At 32.2% G+C, this 24,075-nt stretch overlaps 1 long non-coding RNA gene across 1 annotated transcript; it reads right to left on the bottom strand.

Annotated features, from left to right (window-relative positions):
- Positions 1-20,715: 20,715 nt before the first annotated feature.
- LOC149492618 (uncharacterized) lies at positions 20,716-23,491 on the bottom strand. The gene is made up of 2 exons (XR_016318893.1): positions 23,240-23,491; positions 20,716-20,889 (listed from the first exon to the last, which is right to left on the bottom strand). It is a non-coding gene; the product is annotated as an uncharacterized LOC149492618 (long non-coding RNA).
- Positions 23,492-24,075: the final 584 nt, after the last annotated feature.

Genomic DNA, 24,075 nt, shown 5'->3' with positions numbered 1-24,075 from the left:
GAAAACACGAGATCCTTGGAAGAAAATATATGACAATATATTTGAAACACCAGTTGAAGGTGATATTGAATTCAGAGTTGGGCATGCATTCATAAGTATTGATAGTTGTAGGGAAGCTTTAAGGGATTATGCTGCTAAGGGAGGGTTCATATTGAGGATGATCAAGAATGATAGTAGAAGAGTGACAGCAAAATGTAAAGGGGAGGGCTGCACATTTAGGTTCCATGCTAGTGTGGCTCCAGACTTAGTGAGTTTTGCAGTAAAAACCCTACAACCTGAGCATACATGCACGAGGCCATTAAACAACAAGAATCCCAATGCAACAACAAAGTGGGTGAAGAAGAAACTGGAATCTCAATTGGCTGCTGATCCAGGAATGAGCTATGCTTTAATGCAAGCTGAGTTGAAGGCAAAATGGGGCATTGAGACTGAATATTGGCAGCTTCATAGGGCAAGGACAGCTGCTAGAGAGCAAGCTGCAGGTTCACACATTGAGAGCTACAATAAGTTGCATGAATACATTGCACAAGTTCAAATGTCAAACCCTGGAACTTTTATAAAATTTGAATCAATGCCAAGGAACAATTTGGATGAGGCACTTGTCTTTAGCTCCATTTTCATATGTTTTGAAGCAATGAAAGTGGGATTTTTGGAGGGATGTAGGCCTCTCATTGGATTGGATGGATGCTTCCTAAAAGGCCCTTTGGGAGGATGTTTACTGAGTGCTGTTACACTAGATGGGAATAAGGGGGTGTTCCCACTAGCTTTTGCAATTGTTCAAAATGAATGCACTGCAACATGGACCTTCTTCCTTGACTATCTTAGACAATGCATTGGACCGGGATTTGATTCAAAGCCATGGACATTCATTTCAGACAGACAAAAGGTAACTTCCTGCAAAGTATTTCATATTTCACTTTCAACTTTTTAGCTAATGATGTTGAATTCTTTTTGAACATAGGGATTGCTTGAGGCTGTGAGGACACAATTTGAAGGTTCAATCCACAGATATTGTTGTCAACATTTGTTAATGAACTTCAAGAAGCACTTTCCAGGGGTGATGTTGAGGAAGGAATTTTGGATGGCAGCTAAGTCTAGCCATAGTTATGCATTTAAGCAGCATATAAAAAATGTTTAGGCTAAGAATGAGGGAAGGGCTGCAAAATGGTTACTGGATATTCCTATTTCACATTGGAGTAGACATGCCTTTCATCCAGCAGCTAAAAGCGTTGATGTGACAAATAACATGATAGAGAGTTTCAACAGCTGGCTTGGAAACTTGAGGAACAAACCAATTGTTGAGCTAATAGACTCTATTAGGCAGAAATGAATGGTTATGCTTCATAAAAGGTTTGCAGTGGCTACTGCTTGGGAAGGGAAAGTAACTCCAAAATGCAAGTGTGCATTGAACAGATTGATAAAAGAATCTAGACAATGCAGGATACTACCAAGTAACAATAATGAGTTTGAGGTGAGAGAGGGGCCTGTGGCTTTTGCTGTTGACATTGGGAAAAGGACAGGCACCTGCAATTATTGGGACATTTCAGGTCTTCCATGTAAACATGCTTGCATTGCACTTGGATACATAAGACTCAATCTTGAAGACTTTTGTCATGAGTATTTCACAGTAGAGAAGTATGTAAAGGCCTACAAAGGAGTCATTCATCCAATTCCAAATTACAACATCCCACCACAAACTGACTTTCCATTCCTAAAGCCTCCAAACGTTAAAAGGAAGCCTGGCAGACCAAAAGAAAGGAGAATACTTCAAGAGGAAAAAGCTCATCCAAGCACAGCTAAAAGATCTTGCACAGTTAGGTGTGTGACATACAAGCAACTAGGCCATAATAAGAGAACATGCGAGCAAGCCCCACCAGCCATATCTCTGGTCAAATTCACTTTTGCAATCTCAATAATTACTATGATGTTTTATAGTATGTGAATACTTACTACGTACCATTTGTTTTATTAGAGGAACAAACAACTTGTGCAAAGAGGAGGAAAAAATTCATCTGGATCTGATGCTATTGTGGAAAGAGGTGTTGCTGCTGCTATGGGAAGAGGTGTTATTGCAACAAGAGGGAGAGGTGTTGCTGCAACAAGAGACAGAGGTGTTTCTACTTTGAGAGGGAGAGGTGCTTCTGGTTTGAGAGGGAGAGTTCCTTCTGGTTTGAGAGGGAGAGTTCCTTCTGGTTTGAGAGGGAGAGGAGCTTCTGGTTTGAGAGGGAGAGGACATCCTATATCGTGAATATATATATTTTGTTCTGTGTTAAATATGTTGCAGATTTGGTTTTTTGGTTCAAATGTTGAAGATGGTTTTTTTGTGGATAATATGATGCGGATGTTCTTTTGGGTTGTTGAGGTGTTGCAGATGGTATTTTGGGCTTCACATCTTGCAGTATGGATATCCTGCTATGTGCATTTTGTGTGAACAGGTGCTGCTACTGACAACAGATTGCACAGTTAGGGAGAACAAGGAATCTTTTGATTTTCTAGCAAGCACAGGAACAAATGTGTAACTTTTTTTTTTCCCATTGTGTCTGTCTTTTTCTTGACAGCAAACACGCAAGTGTGGATCAAGTTTGATTTGAGTAGGGTTTTTGTGATGCACATTATGTAAATATGTTGTTTTTGTCTTTTGTGAATTGCAAACATTTGGCTAATGACAATGGCACTGTTTGTAACCACTCTTCTGCATGGGAGCCAAGTTTGAATAAATATTTTTGCTTTGCAGTTGCTATACTTAACAAAAAGTACACATTTTATTGCAGAAAGTATATTACATTCAAGTCATCTTCAAATTGACTGTGCCCAGCTGAGCTACTAACATTCAACAACTAACCCACCACATTAACACAGCCAACTACAAAAATAACATAAACTACAAAAAACGAACCAAACTACCCTAAATACATTTAAAAAAAAATTATTATTCACAATCCTCTGTTACCCTTGAACAACAACATTACAAGTAAGGTGAAAAGCATCATGATAGCCATCAAACATATGAATATCAACTTCTTCAAGCTGCCAATCTCCGACTCCAAGTATTCCCTTTTTCCTCCAATGGTCACAATCTCACTGTACATTTTCATCATCTCCCTCTTCATGTACAACATCTCTTCCTTAAATTCAAACAAGTTAGTAGCTACACTTCTTTGCCTCACTTCGAATTCGCTTCCTTGAGATCGATTTGATGAATTTATAGCTTTACACCAACCAAGAAAAGACCTGCATGCATTTTCAATACAGTAATAATACAGTCGATTTTTGTTTTTTTTGTGTCTCTGAGATCCTAATGTCTGCTTTTTTCCCACACTTGCAATACATATTCACATACCTTCCTTCCCATGCTCCGTCGGCTGCGCTTGAAGAAAACATGTAGTCTGTCGCTTGTTACCTGCAAATGAAATGGAGATGAGCTTTTGTTTTTTCCTTTTCTTCCTTTCTCTTCGTTTTGTGAGAATGCAATTTGGTCAAACCTCCTTTATTTTTATGCACAGTTCAGTAAGGGCATTCTTCGTCATTATAAAATGTTTGCCTTTGTTTTGAACTGATTTTCGGACGGAATGACCTTTTAATTAGACGGAGTTAAACCTGAAAGACTAGTTATATATTCGCGCAAATTTTGGAATTAGTTGAATAATTATATAAAACCTGAGGGATTAAATAATAATTTTTCCTAAATATAAACATAAACAAATCGTATACGAAAGAAACTCATTTTTGTGTAAACCAACCAGATAATAAAAATTAAAATCCCATCAAATATTTAACGTATACAATTTATCTTATTGAACTCATCAAAAGTCAATTCATAATTCCCTATAATAGTAATTTTAACAAAATTCTCCAAATTCAGCCGCAGAATCCAAAACTAGTAATGAAATCTACATTAACCCAATCTACTATAATCCTTTCAACTAAACATCAACACTTGTGAATTCCACCGAAAAGAGTCAAGAAAAATTGCTTACCCAGTTGCAAAATGGGCTGGAAATCGAAATTTTCCAATTAAAATGATCGGCAGTGACGACAAAGCATGAACACAGTCACTGCCACCGCTAACTTGACTGGAAATGGGTGGAAAAGTGGCCGGAGGCACGCTGGAGGCAAGGAGAGGGTGTAGTCCAACTGGTCCTTGGCTGGGCTCACCTGAAAAATGAGACAACTGTGACGCAACTGTCCGATAGAGGCACAGTTGCAGCTCCTCCTGCGATGCTGCGTTGGCCGGAGATGAAGGAGAGAACGGCGCTTTTCCGTTAATGAGAGAGGAGCTGTCGTCACAGGAAAGTCATGGAGCAGGCGACTCGACGTGATTCCAATCGCGACTCTTCCTGCGATAGCCGCTCACACTAAAGACGAACAGAGAGAGGCGAGGTGGTTAACGCGGCGGCGAGGCTGGAGCTTGCTGCAGCGAGGCTGGAGCTTGCTGCAGTAAGGAGCTCAGGTGATCGGAAAAAATGATGGGGAGGGGGAGAGGCGGGTTAGCGCTGAAAATAGGGGGCAAGGATTTCTAGAAGGTTTTTGGGTGGGTTTGGGGCTGATTTGGTTCGATCCAGGTTTGGTTCGGTCCAAATTGTGATTTTGTGTGGTTTTTGATTTCCCAATTGGTTTTCATTTGGGTTTTCAATTAATGTGGGGTTGATTCAACTGTTTAAATTATATATATACATTTAACTAGTTAAATAAATTCGTAGGGTGTTTAATTTATTAAAAATTTTAAATGAAAATTTCAAAAATAAAAATTCGGATTGTTTCAATAGGATTCTATGTAAATAGGATAGATCCCTTCTCCTTTATTAATCCTAATATTGACTAGTCTCTTTAAAGCCATCCTATGAATAAGAAAACGGCGAGAAAGATCTAATGCCTCTTCGATAGATTTTGATTTCATGTTTTAGTGTGTGATCACAGATAATCGCTAAGAGGGACATGAACTCTACTTTAAATCACAAATAAGGTTTGTAAATTTCTTTCACATAATTAATAGTTGGTATTCTAAATTCATGTACTAGATTTGTTAATTTTTTTACATGTAGTATCAGAGCTTAGTTTGTGCATGAATCTTAGAACCTAATTAATAATTTTTTTATAATTAAAATTTTTTTGGTCGTTCTAAAAATGGTTACATGATTCTATCATTTTAATATAAAAATTGGGTGGTTGCGTTACACTTTGTTTGGATGGGGTGAGGGAAGGGTAATTAATGGAAAGATAAAGGAGGGGAAGGGTAAGGAGAACTGTAATAAAATAATGTTGATGTTTGGAAAGAGTTGAATTAATGGAAAAGTAAAGAGAGGGATAAATAATTAAAAGTAGTACAAAAATACTTAGTTACCTCCCAATTTGGAGTGTAGCAAAATTTGAGATTTAAGAGGTAAAGGAGGGTAAGGCTTACCCTTATTTACCCTCATTCTTCCTTGACTCATATCTTTCCAAACGGAGATACATATCTTAGTTACCTCTCATTTCTCTTATATACCCCTCCTTCAACTCCAACCAGAGTATTAGTCTCATATTTATATTTATGGAATATAATCTATCTATATTATACATAAATGTGGGAATATGAGAGACTTATCGGATTTTCGATAGTGCCCCTAATAAAATTTGGAATATCTTAAAATAACTTTAGTATAGCCAATTAAAAATTACATTTTATTAGTTGATTGGATATAATTAATAAAATTAATTTAAAAAAATAAATACATTTACATAATTAAGAATTTCAGGACAACAATCACGGTGAAGCGATTGAAACCGTTGTAATACCTCCTCCATAAACAACTGACCTTCAAGTGACGGCAGCCCTAGCTCAAGCATACTTACAATTTGCCACTATGCTGAAACGCCTTCTCAAGGCCCCGATACAGGCGGCAAACTGACACCTCTAGGCGAGCCAACGACCCAATGCCACAAAGAGCATAGTGCGCCTTTACTGTCACCTAAGCGACAAAGCCACCCAACGTCTGAACAGTTCCATAAGGCGAAGTCGAAGGCAAAGCTAAGCATGATCGCTCCCTATAGCCAGGAGCCGAGCCACACACAGCCAGTCATAGACCGTGCCAATCTCCAAAACGTTGTTAAAGAACTGGTCAGAGAGTGTAGGGAAATAGGAGAAGTGGGGGATTACAGTCTCAGTGAGGACTCCCCCTTATCAGGCAATATCCTGGGGCAACCTTCCCCTTAAAATTCAAAATTTCAACTTTCTAACCCTATGACGGATCCACCGATCCCCGAAATCACTTAGTGACTTTTCAAATCATAATGTACCTACAAACTAACTCTGAAGATCTTATGTGCAAGGTCTTCCCCATCACACCAAAAGGGCAGCCCAAGAATGGTATCAAACTCTCAAAATAGGATCGATCCAATCATTCTCCCAACTGGCCATAACATTTTGGACTCAATTCATAACATATGTGCCATCCAGGAAAATCTCATTTGATCTGGTATACCTAAAGAGGGAAGATGGCTAGATGTTGAGACAGTATGTCTCTAGATTTTAGAGAACGACGACGCAGGTTGAGAACCTAAATGATGAAGTGACAATTAGTGTCATGGCAAGGAACTGCAAATATAACTAGTTATTCGAGAGTTTGAGTATAGACCCTCTTATAAACTTTTCTGAACTCATGGCTCGAGCTCACAAATACAACAGTTGGATAAAGCCTATGAAGCTTAACACCAGAGATCGTCTAAGGATGAAAAGCCTAAGCATAGAAGACACCCTTTCCCGTTCAGGAGACGTTCGACTAGGAGAAGGTCGCCTCTCCGGCATCCACGAACTAGCTATGCTATTAGAACACCCTACTCACGAGAAGATAGATCACAATATGATCGAGAGTTCACCCCCTTGAACAAGCCACGCTCGAAAATATTATCTTGGGTTAGGGATCACGGTAGTAAGGTTCAACTCAATTATCCCAAAAAGATGAAAGAAGATACCAAGGCTATTGAGACTAGAACAATTACTGTGAGTTTCATAAGGACATTAGCCATGATACTGAAGCTTGTAGGCAATTGAAAAAAGAGATTGAGTGCCTCATGTGGAGAGGTGAACTAAAAGAGTTTGTTGGACAGGCTCAAAAAGAAACTGACAAGAAAGAGAAATAGGTCAGACGGTGCAATACTTTAGGCACAATTCACATAACATTTGGAGGCTCCTCATGCGGGGATAACAACACAGCAAAGAAAAGATAGGCCAGAGAAATTTATTATGTGTTGCCCCAACCAAATTTAATCATGAGACCACTGATCTCATTTTCTGAGGGAGATGGAGAACATGTGCATATCCCACAGAATGATGCCTTAGTAATAGAATGGATCCTAAAAAACTTCTTGTTAAAAAGGATCCTGGTAGATGAGGGTAGTGCGGTTAACCTATTGACTATAGAGATTTTCAGAGCCTTAAAATTAGACCAAGCGAAGTTGAAGCTTATCCGAACCCCTCTGGTTGGACTTGCTGAGAAGCGAGTCCCTATAGCTAGATCCATAGATGTAACTTTAGAGATGGGAGCATATGGTATCTCAAGAAGGTTCAAGTCAGAATTCATGGAGGCAGACATCCATTTTCTATACAATGCCATATTAGGTAGACTTGCCTTATACGAGTTAGAGGCGGTGTTATGCATCAGGTACTTAAATCTGAAATTTTACTCCGATAATAATGAGGTTGTTGTAGTAAGGGGAGATTAAAAGATGGCTTAGGAAGCATATACGGTTGCACTCAAAGGGATACAACTTGCCCTACCTATAATGTGGATGCCAGATGATAAGAAGTACACAATGCCCGATGAGCATCAAACTTTTACATACGTAGGGAAAGCTCGGAGTTGAACCCAGTGCCCGTGGGCGAACTCACCAAATGGGAGGTGGAGCTAGGGAGATATCTGACTTTGGGGGCTGAGCTACTTATAGAGTTATAAAATAGCATCAAACGAGTTTTGAAAGGCAATTTAAATAGTTTTACCTGGATCGCTGAAGATATAGTTGGGATAGACCTAGACATCATATCCCATAAACTCAACATCAATCCAGATTATAAGCCTGTCAAGCAAAAGAAGCGAGGCCATGGACTTAAAATGCAATAAGCCATAACGATCAAAGTAGACAAATTGTTATAGATAGGATTTATAAGAGAAGATAATTACCCAGAATGGTTGGCGAACTTAGTTCTTGTACCAAAATCCAACGGGAAGTGGAGGTTATGTGTGGACTTCATTGATTTGAACAAGGTGTGCCCCAAGGACTCCTACCCTTTGCTTAACATTGACCAACTGGTAGATTCCATGGCTAAATATGAAGTATACAACTTTGTAGACACATCTGCTTTAAGTCCTGTGATTAAATCTTCGTATTCAGCACCATTATTGGTTGTGGTAAAGTATAGGCGGATAGCATATTGTATTCTCAGCTTCCCCGATCCTTACAATATGACACCTACAGTGGCTCCATGCTGCCAGGATTTGTCAAGTGTTGCTACTAGGATTTGTTATTTGGGCCTCTGGTTCGCCCTCTTTGTGCTCCTTCGAGAATTCAGTTACAAAGTCTACTAACACCTGTGCTTTGATGGCAGTACAAGGTGTGCACCTGATGTCAAATTCCTCCAATCTGATTGACTATTCTACTAACCTCCCAGAAGTTTCTGCTTGAAACAAAACCTTTTTTAAAGGGTGGTTAGTCTTGAAAAATATAATGTGAGATTGGAAGTAATAACGTAACTTGTTCGCTGATGTGAGGATGAAAAACGCTAATTTTTCAATTCTGGGGTATTTTAGCTCGGCGCCTCAGAGGACTCTACTAGTGTAGTAGATGGGGTACTGCTCCCCATCCTCTTCTCTATTCAGGACGAATGCTACTGTGCTTTCGGTAGCAGTCAGGTATAAATATAAAGGTTTATCCTTCTTGGGCCTTCTCAGGAGAGAGGCTGAAGAGAGGAACTCCTTTATCTTGTTAAAGGCGAGCTGACACTTGTCCTCCCAATGAAAACTCTTCATCTGCTTTACGGCTCGGTAGAAAGGTATGCATCTTTTGGCCGAGCATGAAATGAAACGCCTTAAGGCTGTGATTCAGCCATTCAGTTGTTGAACTCTATGAATGCTGGTGGGCGCTTGCATCTCTAAAATTGCCTTGATCTTTTTAGGGTTCGCCTTGATCCCCGCTATGATATCATGAAACCTAAAAACTTGCCAGCTTTTACCCCAAATGTGCAATTATCTAGGTTTAGCTTCATATTAAATTTGTTTAGAATCTCAAATGCTTCTTCTAAATCTTTGGGATGACTCGAGGGCTGAGTACTTTTGATAATCATGTTATCCACATACACTTCTACCATTTTCCCTATCTGGAGCTGGAACATGTTATTGACTAGCCAGGTCATTTCGGGGCAAGCGAATCATTTATGATGAAGAGGATGAGCTTCAAGAGAATGATTCGGACCTCTGATATGTAGCTCCTACATTTTTTAAACTAAAGGGTATCACCTAGTAGTAGTAAATTCTCCTGTTTGTAATGAAGCTCGTCTTTTCTTCATCACCTAGTATGCAATTCTTGAAAATTATAGCATAATGGGATTTTTATCTCATTTGCTCATATCCTTAATTGCAGTCATGATTTAATCATTTATTAACAATTTTTATTTTGAGCCTCCTTTTTAACAAGTGTATTTCTTATTTATATGATTGCTTCATCATATTATTCATATAATAATATGAGGAATGAACTTTGTATTTTTAGCAAATGCAAAAAGAATACGAAAGACACCCTTCATCATATTATTCATATAATGATGTAAGGAATGAGCTTTTTATTTTTAGCACATGCAAAGAAGAAGAGAAAGAGAAACTTATGGAGATAAATATGACCAAAATTTATTTTTGCGTATTTGTATAATTAGTTACTTTGTAATTTAATGTGATATGAATACATAAATGCTTTGTTAAATATCACAAGTTTAATGTAAATAGATAGTATATAAATTGTTCTAAATTTAACGCAAATGTATAAAAATTATTTATGATATAAATCAACTCACTGCAAAAAAGATCACCCACAACATCGTGCGGGCCTAAAAATCTAAAGATTCAATAAACTGTATCTATACCCTAAGACGTTTATCGGCATATTACTACTTTCATTTTAAACATTTTCTTGATTTGTTATTGTCTGAAGAGTTTCTCATTTTTACTCTACCAAATCATATCTCTAATAAATTAATATGTCCATACATTTCAGAACTTTTATCTATATGTTTATTTTATTATCATATATACATAATTATTTTAAACTATATTAATTTATATTTTTTAAAAAATCTTAAGTAATAAACTATTTTCTTATTTTTTTGATAATAACAATACATTTTCAAATTATATATATATATATATATATATATATATAAGCTAAAATAAAGAGAAAGTTCCAAGACGTTCTCTTATTCAGTATTCTATTTTTCTTTTTTATAGAAAAACTTAAATTTTTCCTTTATTTTTCTATATTTTGATATTTTGATTGTCAATGTAATTAATTTTTATTTAATATTTAGTATATAATGTTGATAATTGATAATCTAATCATCTAACCTCATCCAACTAAGATCTTAATTTTTAAGTTTTTGAATTTTAGATGATCTCTACCTCCTTCAACAAAGTTAATTCTCGTTATTACTCCTTTCATATCTATAAAATAAAAAAATAATAACAATCTTATTTTTTTTAACTATTCATTTTTAATACCACCGCCGCCACCAGATAACAGTAACCCAAGACAGCTAAAATTTCAGCCATTATTGGCTATGTTTGTTAACTTTCTTTGTTCCTAGTTTAACTTTCTTTTTTTGTTTTCTATTTTCTCCTCTAATTAAATTGCATGTACGTTTTTGGTATTTCTATTTCTATTTAATATAATAGCTAAGAATTTATACAATTGTTATGAAATATTAAATTTACTAAAATTCATGAGTCTCCTTTACAGGCATGTGCACTATGGTGAAAGATCCGATCTAAAGAATAATTTTGACTGACTGTTTTAAGTTTGTATAAAAGCAAATTATCTACGCTCAGATTCATAAACTTTCTTGGGTTTTATATTTTTTTTAAGTTGGATAAGTCATTTATTTGTATTCTTTATATTTAATGTTCTTTTTTTTTTTTTCGTTACATATAAATATAATCAGCTAAACTTTCCTGCGTCATGTGTCAACTTGCTTTCTACTGTTAGAAGGTGGTTGGCTAAAGATTGGCTTATTAAAATAGGTCATTGTTACAGGGAAGCAAATAGCTGACAGTTTAGCAAACTTGGCAGTAGAAGCTAATGTTCGCATTTCTAATTTTGATGTGGCACTCTCATTTTCTAAAATTCTATTTTTCCTTTTTACAGAAGTTTTTGGATTTTTCTTTTTTTTTTATATATATTTTGATTGAATATATATTTTTTAAATTATTTTTTCTAAATGGATATATACGCACTGAACTTTTTGAATTTTTTTCTTATCCATATAACACCTATATATCTATCTATGTTTCATTTTTCTATTTTGTTTTGTAGTCTTTTCGCCACAGGTTAAGAAGCTCTCAGTATTGTGACATCACCTATTATTGGAGTATCAGCCGATGAGAATCTCATATGATCAGCTCGGTGTTATTCATTATTACATATTTACATTATTGGATTTCACAATTGACACTGCTTGGTAATCTCTTAGTCCATTCTTTTCTTATAACTTTTGTGTATTCCTTCTTTTCTTTTGTGTATATTTAGTTTGAAAAAAGAACTGGCACTCTTCTTTGAAAATTTCTCTTTTTCCTTTTCTAACATATTCTCTACATTTTTATTTCATTTCTTTAATTAATTTTTATTAGATATGTAGATATATAATTATGATTTTTTACATTTTTAATTTATTTATTTCATTAATTTTAATTAGATATATAGATAATTATGATTTTCAAATTTTATTTTGTTTAGTATTTTGTTATAATCATCTATCTTATCTATTAAGAATCATATATGCACATGGAAGCCATAATCAGAAACAAACATTCAAAGTGATACATGCAAAAACAGAAACTGTTGGTAATTATTAGTATAATTGGTAGCATCTTCTTTGCCACCGATGAGGTGCTCAGGATGGAAGAGCTGGCGACAAACTCCATGGTTCCCTCTACCAATTTCATTGAAAATGGTTTTCAAAGCATCATCGCCTCTACCAATAGTGTTATTACTTGGCATCTGGCCATCCAGCTAAGAGAAAGGAGAATTTCAGCAAATTAACATCACAATTTTCGAAAAGCAAAAACAATGTCATAAAACAATTAAACAAGAAATTGGGTTTCTACTTTATCACACATATATACTTCATTATTTTTAAATTAAAAAATAAAATAATCATCAGTGCTTTTATGAAAAGAATGGATGCCTTTAATTTATTTTTCTAGGAAAAACTTAAGCAAAAAATCTCACTTTGACTCTAATTAATTTGTCTAGTAGAAAAGTGAACTAAAATTCAAAACAAAGAGATTTAGGGACTAGGTTTTTTTAAAGCAATTAATTGTTTGGCTTAAGATTAAAATATGTATTTGATGAAAACAATTTTCGAATGAAAAGTTTAATGTAATGTATATATGCATATAAAGGATGCATGACAGAGTTATGATCCATTCATTCACATTCATTGAATAAAGATAAAGAAATAATTAAATTAAATCAAATTATGAGTATATAATTATACTCGTTTTAGAGATTCTAGGATGATCACACATTTAATTTAAATAAGAAAGTAAAATTAAAAAAAAAAAAAAAAAGATGATAAAGGGAGAAAATTATTTTAAGTTAATTTGGTTTTGCAATTTAGAGATGATATCCTTAAATTTATCTATATATCCCTTAAATTGATAATCAGATTGAAAATCAGAACTATGCAATTTTGTGGTTCATTTTAGTTTAGTTTATCAGGTTTTAGATACTGTTTTACCTAAATTTGAGAAAAAGGGAACATATTAGCGATTAAAGTTATTGAGTGATATTGTCTCATATTCTTTTTATCTTTTGGAATAGCTTGATGATTCGCTCAGGTGTTAATTCCTTCGTTGATCGACAATCTTGAGGAATAAACTTGAACTTGAAAGCCAAATTATATCAAAGAGAATTAATTTGACAGGCAAATTAAATAAAAGATAAACAATTTGGAAAGAAAGAGAAGAAAAAATTTATAGGGAAAAGTAAGTTCGAGAGGCCTTCAACCTCTCTTACTTAGAATACTAATGAGTAGAGAGAGACAGAGAAAAATAAAGAAAGCAATTCTTACAACTAAAGATTTCTGGAGTGTTTTCGAATGAAGGGAGATGCTCTTATTTATAGGAAAAATGTTAGAGAAGTGCTAAAATACGAAAAAGGGACAAAAAACACAAGAATGAACCAAGGATGTATTGGCGCACAAGCGCAAGCGAGTCCGACTGCAGCACCAGCCACAGGAGGGGCTTATTTTGGTTTAGTTGTGGTTTGACTTTAGTCTTTTGTACCGCTGTGAGATCTCGACCCGAGTGTCTAGTCCAATTCGCTAAAAAGGAATCGAAACGCTCACATTGAGTTGGGTTCATGGTGTGAAAGCTTATTTAATCTGATTTTTTTTTTTTTTTTTTTTTTTTTTGAGAATGAGTCGCCACTTTCATTTTATTTTGAGGGAAAACCTAAGGAAAACCCTAATTTGACTCTGGACATTGGTTCAAATGGATAAAAAGCACTAATCATTGAAACCGAGGAGGATTCAAGGGAAAACGCTCATATTGAGTTGGGTTTATGGTGTGAAAGCTTATTTAATCTGATTGTTTTCTTTGAGAATGGGTCACCACTTTCATTTTTTATTTTGAGGAAAAACCTAAGGAAAACCCTAATTTGACTCCGGACATTGGTTCAAATGGATAAAAAGCACTAATCATCGAAACCGAGGAGGATTCAGGGACTAGGTTTCGATTTTAAAACAATCACTTAATTGGCCTAAGTGCTAATGCTTCATCGAATGAAAAATAATTTAAAGATGGATAAATGCATGGCAATAATGAGAAATAATTTAAAGTAACTAATAAATAAAGCGATAAATAAAGCAATGAAAGAATAAAAGGGAGTGTCATTTCTAATGTTGTTTAGAGGATTCTAGAATGGCCACACATCTCCCAATAAAAGAATAAAAGGTAACATTTTAAATGAATAAAGCTAATTAAAAGGGAATGTCATCTTTAGCCCTATAAGGGGATTCTAGGATGATCACACATTTTTCCAAATTAAAATAAAGCAAACATTCACAAAAGCAAAGCATCAAAAGGGTATTGCCTCTAGCCCCTTATGGAAATTCTAGGGCAATCACAAGTCTCCTAATCGAAAGAAACAACTAAATCCGAATGAAGCACGAAAGGAAAGGGAAAAAAAGGGTTTTGTTGGATTTTTTATTCACAACTTGAGTTTTAATAGTCGAGTCTGCCTGCTTATCCTATTGAATAGGAATCAGAACCAAGTAGTTCTTCCCATTGTGAAATGGGTATTTTAATTATGAAAAAGTGTATTTGTGTATATGTTTTATTTGAAATTTGGCTTTAGTCGCCATTTTGAGTGAAACAATGTCATTTGATTTGAAAAGGTGGCTTTAGTTGCCAAGTTGATTGAAAAGTGGCTTTAGTCGCCAAGTAATTAAAAAGTGAAAGTGTTTTGGCTTTAGTTGTCATGAATGTGAAAAAGTGATTTTAGTCGCTAAATATTTTGAAAAGGAGGCTTTAGTCACATATTTAATGTGAAAATGGTTCATTTGGCTTTTGTTACCAAAAGTTTTAAGAAGAAAGTGATAAAGTGGTGTGCATAAAGAAGCAAAGGAAACAAGCAATCCTATCCATTCATCTAAGTTATATTCATGCCATTCAAAAGCTTAGAGTCTCACATTGAAGGCAATTACAATAAAAATGCAATAAATATGAAGTGCTTAAAGTCATACTCAACAAAGTGTTAAGTCATTTGTATGGTTCCTAAATTATTTACTAAGTGTAACGAAATGGTGTTTAATTTCAAAAAAATAATTCAAAGTCTCTAACGTAAAGTATGTGATTTAAAGACTAACATGCACTCTAAGTATTAAAGCATTTATTTATAACTAAGCTAAACATGCATTCAATTGAGTTCAAAAGATCTAACTATTTATTTTCTAGATAAAAAATAAACATTTGATTATGGTTTGGTTTGATCCTTTCTAAATGATTTGACTGGTTTGGGGCACATTTCAACTCTGATTTTTTCCCGTAAGATACCATTGGAAAGCTCTAGATCTCTAGTTTTTAATTTAACTTGAATAATTCAAAAATTCAATATATATATTGAGATATGATCAAAAGAGTAGAGAAAGGTCATTTTTTGAGTGCTTTTAGTGTGCAGTGATTTTATGCTCATAGTTCAAGATTTTGGCTTATAATATAGCACTTGAAACTATTTCTGTCTAGTTTCTATTAGTGTAAAGTATGTGCTAAAATTAATTTTATGAACAAAGTTATGATCGAAAGAGTGAGCAAAGGTCACCTTTATTTGCTTGACCGACCTTTGATCTTTTTGACCGATTGGCTATTGGTTTGAACCACACCTTTTGTAACTGATTTTATTTGATAAAATGGTATGAAAAACACGTGTTCACATTCGCCTTCATATTTGGGCCTATTTTAAGTTAGATTTTGGCATATGATATGTCGGAAAGCTCTAAATATTAAATTTTCAATGCACTTGAATTACTTAAAAATTCTTCGTATAGCTTGAGTTATGACCAACATAGTAGAGAAAAATCACTTTTAACTTTCCGGCTTAATTCTGGTCCTTGACCTATTTGAAGTGTACTTAATATAGTTGGCTTGTGGTGATTTGTAGGTGTCTGTGAGGATTTAAAAAATATGCGTTCACAAGCTTGCTTTTAGTTGTTCGCACTATAAAAATAATTAAAGGTGATTAACAGTTTGACCGTGCCAAGTAATGATATTATCAAATTATGAAAATAATTATCATTTGAATTCCTAACCAAAGGATTGAATGGCTTCACGATAAAACAATTCAGCGACCGTTGAATTAAATAAATGGTGCAGAAAATAGAAATTATAGAAAGACTACATGGAAAAAATAGAAATTATTTTTGAAATTGTTGTATTAATAAGGATTGCAATTGTGAAAGAAAAATTAAAAATAGTACTTGGAAAAGAAAAAATAATAAACTGCTCAGTTGTAGTTAGCTCAACTGCTCTTAATAGTGTGCAACTGTTTGATGTACAATTTGCCTCAATGCATTTCAGGAAAACTGGGTAGCTCCGGGTTAGGTCTCTTTTTGTAGCTATTTCTACCAACTCCTTGAACTATAAATGAATTAAATAATAATTCACTAATTTTTAAAGCCTCATTAATTAATTCAAATCCAAATAAATTATAATTTCATAACTCAAATCCGTAATTTATAAAAATTAAAATATAGTGTAAATTACTACGCCTCACATCTTAAATAATACTTTTAAAATAAAAGAACTTAGATTGTGTTCGGCAGTAGTTTTTTATGTTTTGACTAATCAAAATGCGAAACACTATTTTTTATACTATTCAATAACATAGCGTTTGAACTAGTTTCTAGAGGTTATTAGTATTTTTTATGACGTGTGTTGCATGTTGACTATGCTCGTTATATATTTATACTCTTTTAATTTTTTTATCTATACAATATTAAAGTATAAGTTTTTATTTAGATTAAAATAAATGCAATTGCTTATTTTATATTGGACTTTATTGTACAAGTCATTTGTAATGTTACTTCTTATGTACTTAATTATATTTTTTTATAATAAATTGGACTCAAAATAAAATTGAATCCAATCCCTAGACCTAATCCTTCAGTCCCTAATTTATAAATGCAGATTCTTAAAACCTTAATAAGCACCCAAAAAAAATCAAGTCATCATTTAATCTTCAACCTTCTGCCCTCAATCCCAAATCAATATATATATATATATATATATATATATATATATATATATATATATATATATATATATATATATATATATATATATATATATATATATATATAATGAAAAATAATAATAAATTATTTTTTACTGCTGAGTAAAGAAAAAAATGAGCAAATGATCTGAATTGATAATGGTAATTATTTTGGCTATAGTAACAGTATTATTTACCCAGTGCATTAGAGAAAGGAATGTATGCACATACACACAAATTTTTAAAACCCCAAAAAATGACCCAAAACAAAATATATAGTTCTATTTTTTTCAGTTTTATAAATACTATTTTCTTTCGAGTCAAATAGATTTAGAATATAATAGAAAAAATATTTAAAAAATAAAAATGTTTAATCATCATGAACCCATCTATTTAGTAATAAAAAAGAAAATAAATAAATAAATAAATAACTATTTTTAAAAATAGAACCCTTTTCGAAACTCAAGATGTAACAAGAAACAAATAATATTAAAAAGTTATCAATTTAAATTTTAAAAATAATCCATTCTTTAAATGAAAATGTTGCAATTTAATGAAACTTGATGTTAATAGACAAAAAAAAAAGGTTATAGCCAAGTTAATAAATGAAAATTACAAAGCAAATAATACTATAATCTAATTTTGTTTCTCTACTTTTCTAAGTTGTAAATTTAAAATAAATAAATAAATAAGTTATTTAATTAATAAAAAAGATACATAAAAAAACATTTTATTCTGGCCAAATAAACTCTCAATTTTCCCTAAAATCATATAGAAAAGGAAAAGTATACTTTTTTCTTTTTTAATATTTGTATATACTTATTTAAAAAATAATTTTTAGAAATTACATCCAATCAAATAATAAAATATATATATATATATTTTTTTTTTTGCCTTAACCACAGGTATCCCAAGGCCAGTGAGCTAGAATTAAATCCTATCTGCACCAGGTCAACCCAAAAAAAGGTAAAATGCTCCCAACGAGTATTTGTTTCATCCATAAGGATGAAACCCTCAACCTCACTTAAGGGAGAAGAGTACCAAACCAATCATCTAAACACATTATTATTATAAAATATAATTTTCAAATTAGCTACGTATAAAATTATTTTTGGATATTCTAAATTTCAATAAGAGCGGTTACGGAAATCCATTATTCACTTCTATTTCTAGATTTATATATAGTATAGAATATCATGTGTTATACTAAATATCCAACCACATTACAGCTTTGAAAAAATAAATTTATTTTTGGTATTAAAAATTCTTATATTATTTTTTCATAGTTTTTCCTAGAAATATTTATACTATTTTATATAATAATATAGTTTACACAAGTCAGGGACATATTCTGATGTTGCAAGTAAAATAAATAATTACATGTATTATAGAAATTAAAGTTTAAACAAATACTCTTGGATACCATTAAAGATAATATAATTGTTAATTGATTTAGTAATTAATTCATTGGGTAATTGAGAAATAATCAAGTGTAAACCTTTTAAATCAATTAATAAAAAAATTATTAAAAAGTCAATTAATTAATAATTTAATATCATAGTTTATCAATTATTAACAACTCGTATTATTTAATAAACTCGAATTATTATCAATTATGTAAAAGGATATTTTAGGATTTCTAAAATTTCACTAAAGTTATTATAGATAATCTCATTATTCCCCCTTATTCCCTTTTTATATATAGTATAGAATGTAGCATGTTATAAAAATTTAACTCATGTAATATTTATCTTTTAACACTTTATAAAACGCTACTTAAATATCTAACAGCTAAAAACTACTAAAACAGCTAATAACTACTTAAATAGCTAATTTGTCTAACAAACCCTTAATAATTTAATAAAACTAAAATTTTGTAACTAATCAGAGAGAAAATAAGAATTATAATCAAATTAGCAGTTGCAGATTCACTCCATACAAATAGGGGCGGATGTACATGTATTGGAAGGGGGCAGTCGTCCCTTTCTCTTCTTAAAAAATTTTTTAACTTTTGTACAATTTCTTCTATCTAGATTATTTTTCACTTTGCTCCTCCTACTTTCAAATCTTGTGTCCGCCTTCCATACAAAGAGGTAGGCATGACCGGTTCATTGAATTACCGATTTCGATCCACGGAACCGATGGTTTACAATTTTAAAAATGTTGAATTTGAATCAATTTTTGAACCGCCAATTTTGATCCGGTTTTGATTCCGGCCGGTTTCGGTGCGGTTCCAATCATGGTTTCCGGTGATATAGTTTTCTTTTTAAACTTTTGAACCACCGATTCTGGTCCGGTTTTGATTCCAGCCGGTTTCGATGCGGTTCCAATCATGGTTTCTGGCGATATATTTTTTAAAAAAAAAAAATAGTTCTAACGTTACATATTTCTTTCAAAAATATTAATATGGTTTTAAAAAAATATTGGTAAATTTTATTTTAAATAAATTTTAGATTGCTCATACTCATATAAGAATAAAATTAATTAATTTTACAATATATCAAATAAATTATCACTTTATTTTGTTTAAATGTTATTAATTAAATAAATTATAAGAAAATTTTGAAAAATGTTTCAAAAGAATGTAATTTTAAACTTAGTAAACAATTTAAAGGGTAAAAAAGTTAAAAACAATATAAGTTTAGACTAAATATTTCTCTCTTTTTGTTACCATTTTACTTTTTAGATTTTAACTTTTAAAGTAAAGTATATTTAAAAAAATAAAATCTTAAGTAAAGTATATCATGTAGTAAAATGTTATTGATATATAAAATAGGCTAACTGATTATCATTTTGAAAATAAAAATATAAAATTTCTGGTTCGAATCGGACCGAAACCGCTGGTTCAGGCCGGTTCAAGTTCAAATTTTAACATTCACATAAATTTTAACCCACCCTTGCCGCCATTTTCGGTTTAAAACTTTGAACCGATGATTCCAATTTGATTTCGATTCATCTACAATACGGTTCGGTTCCGGATCAAAATGAACCGGTGGCCATGAAAACAAAATTCTTATAATATATATACACACATTAATTTTTTTTTTTTTTAAGATATATAGATTTTATTGATAATGACAAATAGGAGAAGATACATCGGTAAGAATAGCCCCCCTAACTATTTTGGGCAAACTTGAGAATGCAATAAAAGTTGTGTACAAATTATGTTTAAGAGAAAATGAAGCTAAATGGTGTGAAGCTTGGTTCCCTTTGTAACACCCTCCGCCCAGTCCCGAGAGACCCGACGGCGGATGCCACATTCAGTGCCGGAGACACCGTCTTAACTTAACATATAAATCATAAAACTAAAATTATGAATTAGAAGTAATTGAGTATTCACAAGTTTCGCGAGTAATTTTTTTTTTTTTTTTGTAATAGAAATTTCATTTTATTTTCCTTGCATTTTTTTTTTTTACCACATTGGGAAAGATCCTACATAAATACTGCAAGAATATCCCTTTAAAAACTGAGCCCGCCAAACATGTGAATACAAAATACTTCCAATTAAACTCTAAACTTTCAACATCTCCAAATAATCATTATAACATAACAACACTTTTATATTTTCATAACTGAATAATCCTCAATAGTATTTTAGATCCATCAATTAATTGCATTCATTATATCTATCAAGTCTTAATGAACTAATCATATCGACTGACTTAAAATAATAAATCTTATTCTTATCTCCAAATAGATACACCAAAATAATTTATAATTACATACTTCAATTATATTTCAAATAACATAATATCTGAAAATGTAATAATTATACATGCCATAATTCTTAATTATATAAATCTCAATCGACTACTACCAAATTAGTCACTTCTGCTTTGATATTACTTTTCAAATCTTCAAATAGCGACCGCAATCTTCAACCTACGCGTGATAAAAATCGACGCGCTGAGTATAAAACTCAGTGGTGCTCATAATTCACATACTTACCAAAGTTGCGATGGCAACTTACTTAAAAACAAATTTCATAAAATCATTTACAATCATAAATGCATTAAAATTCAACATACATTTCCATTTATAGCAAAACAAATAGCACATAAACTATTAATTAATAACATAAAGAATTTAATTCTTGATACCATAAATCCTTTACTTAAGACATTTTATCATCATAAATACTTTGGTTCTTTCAAATAAACTTATAATTCATAACATAAATAATTTAATTCTTTCAAATCATAAATTCATTACTTGAACATTATACCAATACATATACTCTTTATTTTTCATACCATGTACTGAAATATCATACTTTGAAAATTCATTTGATAACATAATCAATAATTTCCAAAGTAAGGTTTACTAAAATAATATGATCTCATTCGTTTCATTGTATTACAGATATTTTCCATAGGGCTCGCATACACTTAGGAGAAAGAGAAGCAGATAAGTTTTCATAACTTATTCATAATGGCCTTAGGTCGCCAACCTTTTCATAACATATAGAGCGCGTCCGCCCTAACAGAACAGAAGACACCCACGTGTCTAGCATATGATCATAGCTTCTTATCAGAATGGCATCAAATGCCGAGCATGCTCATCAGACAGAATAAAAATCAAATCACGCATCAAATTCATACTAAGTATATTAGAGCCCAAAATCCTTGTTTTAATTCTTACTTCATATCACTTATCAGAAAACTTGTCTTATTCTTTAGTCTTCTTAAATTCATAATGTAAGCTTACTTTAGAATCATACTTAAACATAATTACTGAACATAGACATTTTATTATCATATGAAATCATACATGTAAGCTTACTTCAGAACTTAAGTAACTCATATACTTAAACATAATTACTTAATATAGGAAATTTATCATAAATCCCTTTTCTTTTAAAACTTTCTTAAAGTCATAATGAAATTTATCATAAGAAATTTCTTATCATATAAAATCATATTTTCCTTATTCAACATTCACAGCACATACACCATAAATACCCATTTCGTTGTTAAAACTCTAAGCATATATAAGTTATCAAATAATCATACTTATGTCATATATATAAAATAATTAAGTAAGCTTTAAGGTGGTACCAAAGGGAGGAATTTCATTCTCCAATCAAGCATGCTAACATAACTCTTATGCACAAAAGTATCTATTTCAACCCTTATCATGCATTATCTAAATCAATTTCACACCTTTCCAATTTATATCCATTTAAACATATCCACAACAACACTTTTCAAACTTATGTCTTATTTTTGTCAAATAAATCTTAAAGGATACAAAGAATGAAGAGAACTTCATCACACATAATTCATACCTTCATTTATCCAAATAAACCTATGATTCATGACATAGAAAATTTCCAGCATTAATATAACCTTGACCTTTGCTGGGTTTTTAAGACATAACTTGAGTTCTAGATCTCCACATTAAGTGAAGTTTGATTCATTAGAAAGATAAGACAAAATTATACAAATGTTATCAAGGGACAACAGCCCAGATCAATCTGTAAAATGGTGAAAAACGGCTAGGAACACAGACCAATAGTCCAGACCTGATTCAGCAGAACTAATTCCAATGTTTATCAAATTCCTACTTATCCAGACACTCAAATCAATCCAATCCAAAACCAGAGAAGTCTCAAGACACAGGGAATCAACTCTCATGAAGAACTCAGAACATAATATTACCATTATAGTGGTCAAAATGGGCACTCAATTCAGTGATACATGTGGCCCGTCATAACAGAGTCAGTTTAGGTGTTTTAGCCATAAGTTGAGCTATACAAATCCAAATTGGACACAAGAGGATGGGTTGGAAAGCTAAGAAGTAGAGCTACAACTTTCATGAAGGACTCAGACACCAATGGAAAATGAAAAGGATCGAAAAATAGTCCTTAATCACTCCCAATAACACTTTTTCCTAATTTCAGCTTACTTAAATCATATACAAGGTAGAGATTTCTACCACATACTCAATACTCATCAAATATCATCTTAAGATCACAAATCCTCAAAGAATAACAAGAAAACTTAAGGCCTTATTCATCAATAGGTTCTGCCACTCTTGGAGGATGAAGAAGAAAATGTTTTCCTCATCAATTCAACATATAAGCATGCTTAGAAATCTCCCAAGAACACATGTATACCACCAAAATTCAATAATCAAATTATTTCATATAAAATTTCCAATTTTCACAAAATAGTATAAACTTCACAAAATCAAAAATTTAAACAAGGTAAGAGGATTTATGAACACTTACCTTAAACATAAGCTCTAACAAGCTTAAATAAGACTCTTGATTCCTTAGTTTTCCCTTGTCTTTGGTAGGAAGTTCTCCACCCTTTGTCCTCCAAATTACTTGAAATTATCACCAAATATCATTTCTCAAGCTTTAATCTCAAAGATTAAGTACTTAATCAAAGTTCAATGGAGTGTATTTGATGTGTTTAGGAAGTAAGAATTGAAGATCTAAAGGAGGAGAAGAAGAAGAAGGAGGAGGAGGAGAAGAAAGGTCACGTTAGATGGAGAGGAAAAGGAAGAAAACATGTTGCTCAAATAATGGAGTTGACTAAAGGGTAATTTGGTCTTTTCACCAAAATTGGATGGCTAGGATTGAGCAATGTAATCTAATCTAATGGCTACAAATATTCTCCAAATTAAATTCCTTCAAAATATTATTTATCTCCATAAAAATTCTCAAATTTAATCCTTAAAAATAATTCCTCTAATTTCCTTAATTAATATAACACCATCTCAAATTTACTCCATAAAAATAATTTCTCTAATTTCTTTAATTAATATAACAACATAATTCACTATTCACTAATTCTCTAAATTCTCCAAAAATATTTATTACTTACTTTCTACCCATAAAAATCATGTATACATACTCCAAAAATATTAAAGAAAATATTAAACATACATAATAATTTTTTTTCGGACCAAAATAATATCGACTTCCGGACCGATGGTACTATTCACAGACCGGTAACTTACTATTTCAGACACAGAAAAATGGGGCGTTACACCCTTCTCTAAAAATATGTTGAATGTGAATGTTATGTTCCACCAGCAATTTTTTGAAGACCCAATTAT

The sequence above is a fragment of the Jatropha curcas genome, chromosome 11 (genome assembly GCF_041381405.1).
Source record: "Jatropha curcas cultivar XTBG-Jc1 chromosome 11, XTBG_Jcur_1.0, whole genome shotgun sequence".
NCBI lineage: Eukaryota > Viridiplantae > Streptophyta > Magnoliopsida > Malpighiales > Euphorbiaceae > Jatropha > Jatropha curcas.
The sequence above is the reverse complement of the archived record's forward strand: the minus strand, read 5'-3'. Positions and strand labels throughout refer to the sequence as shown.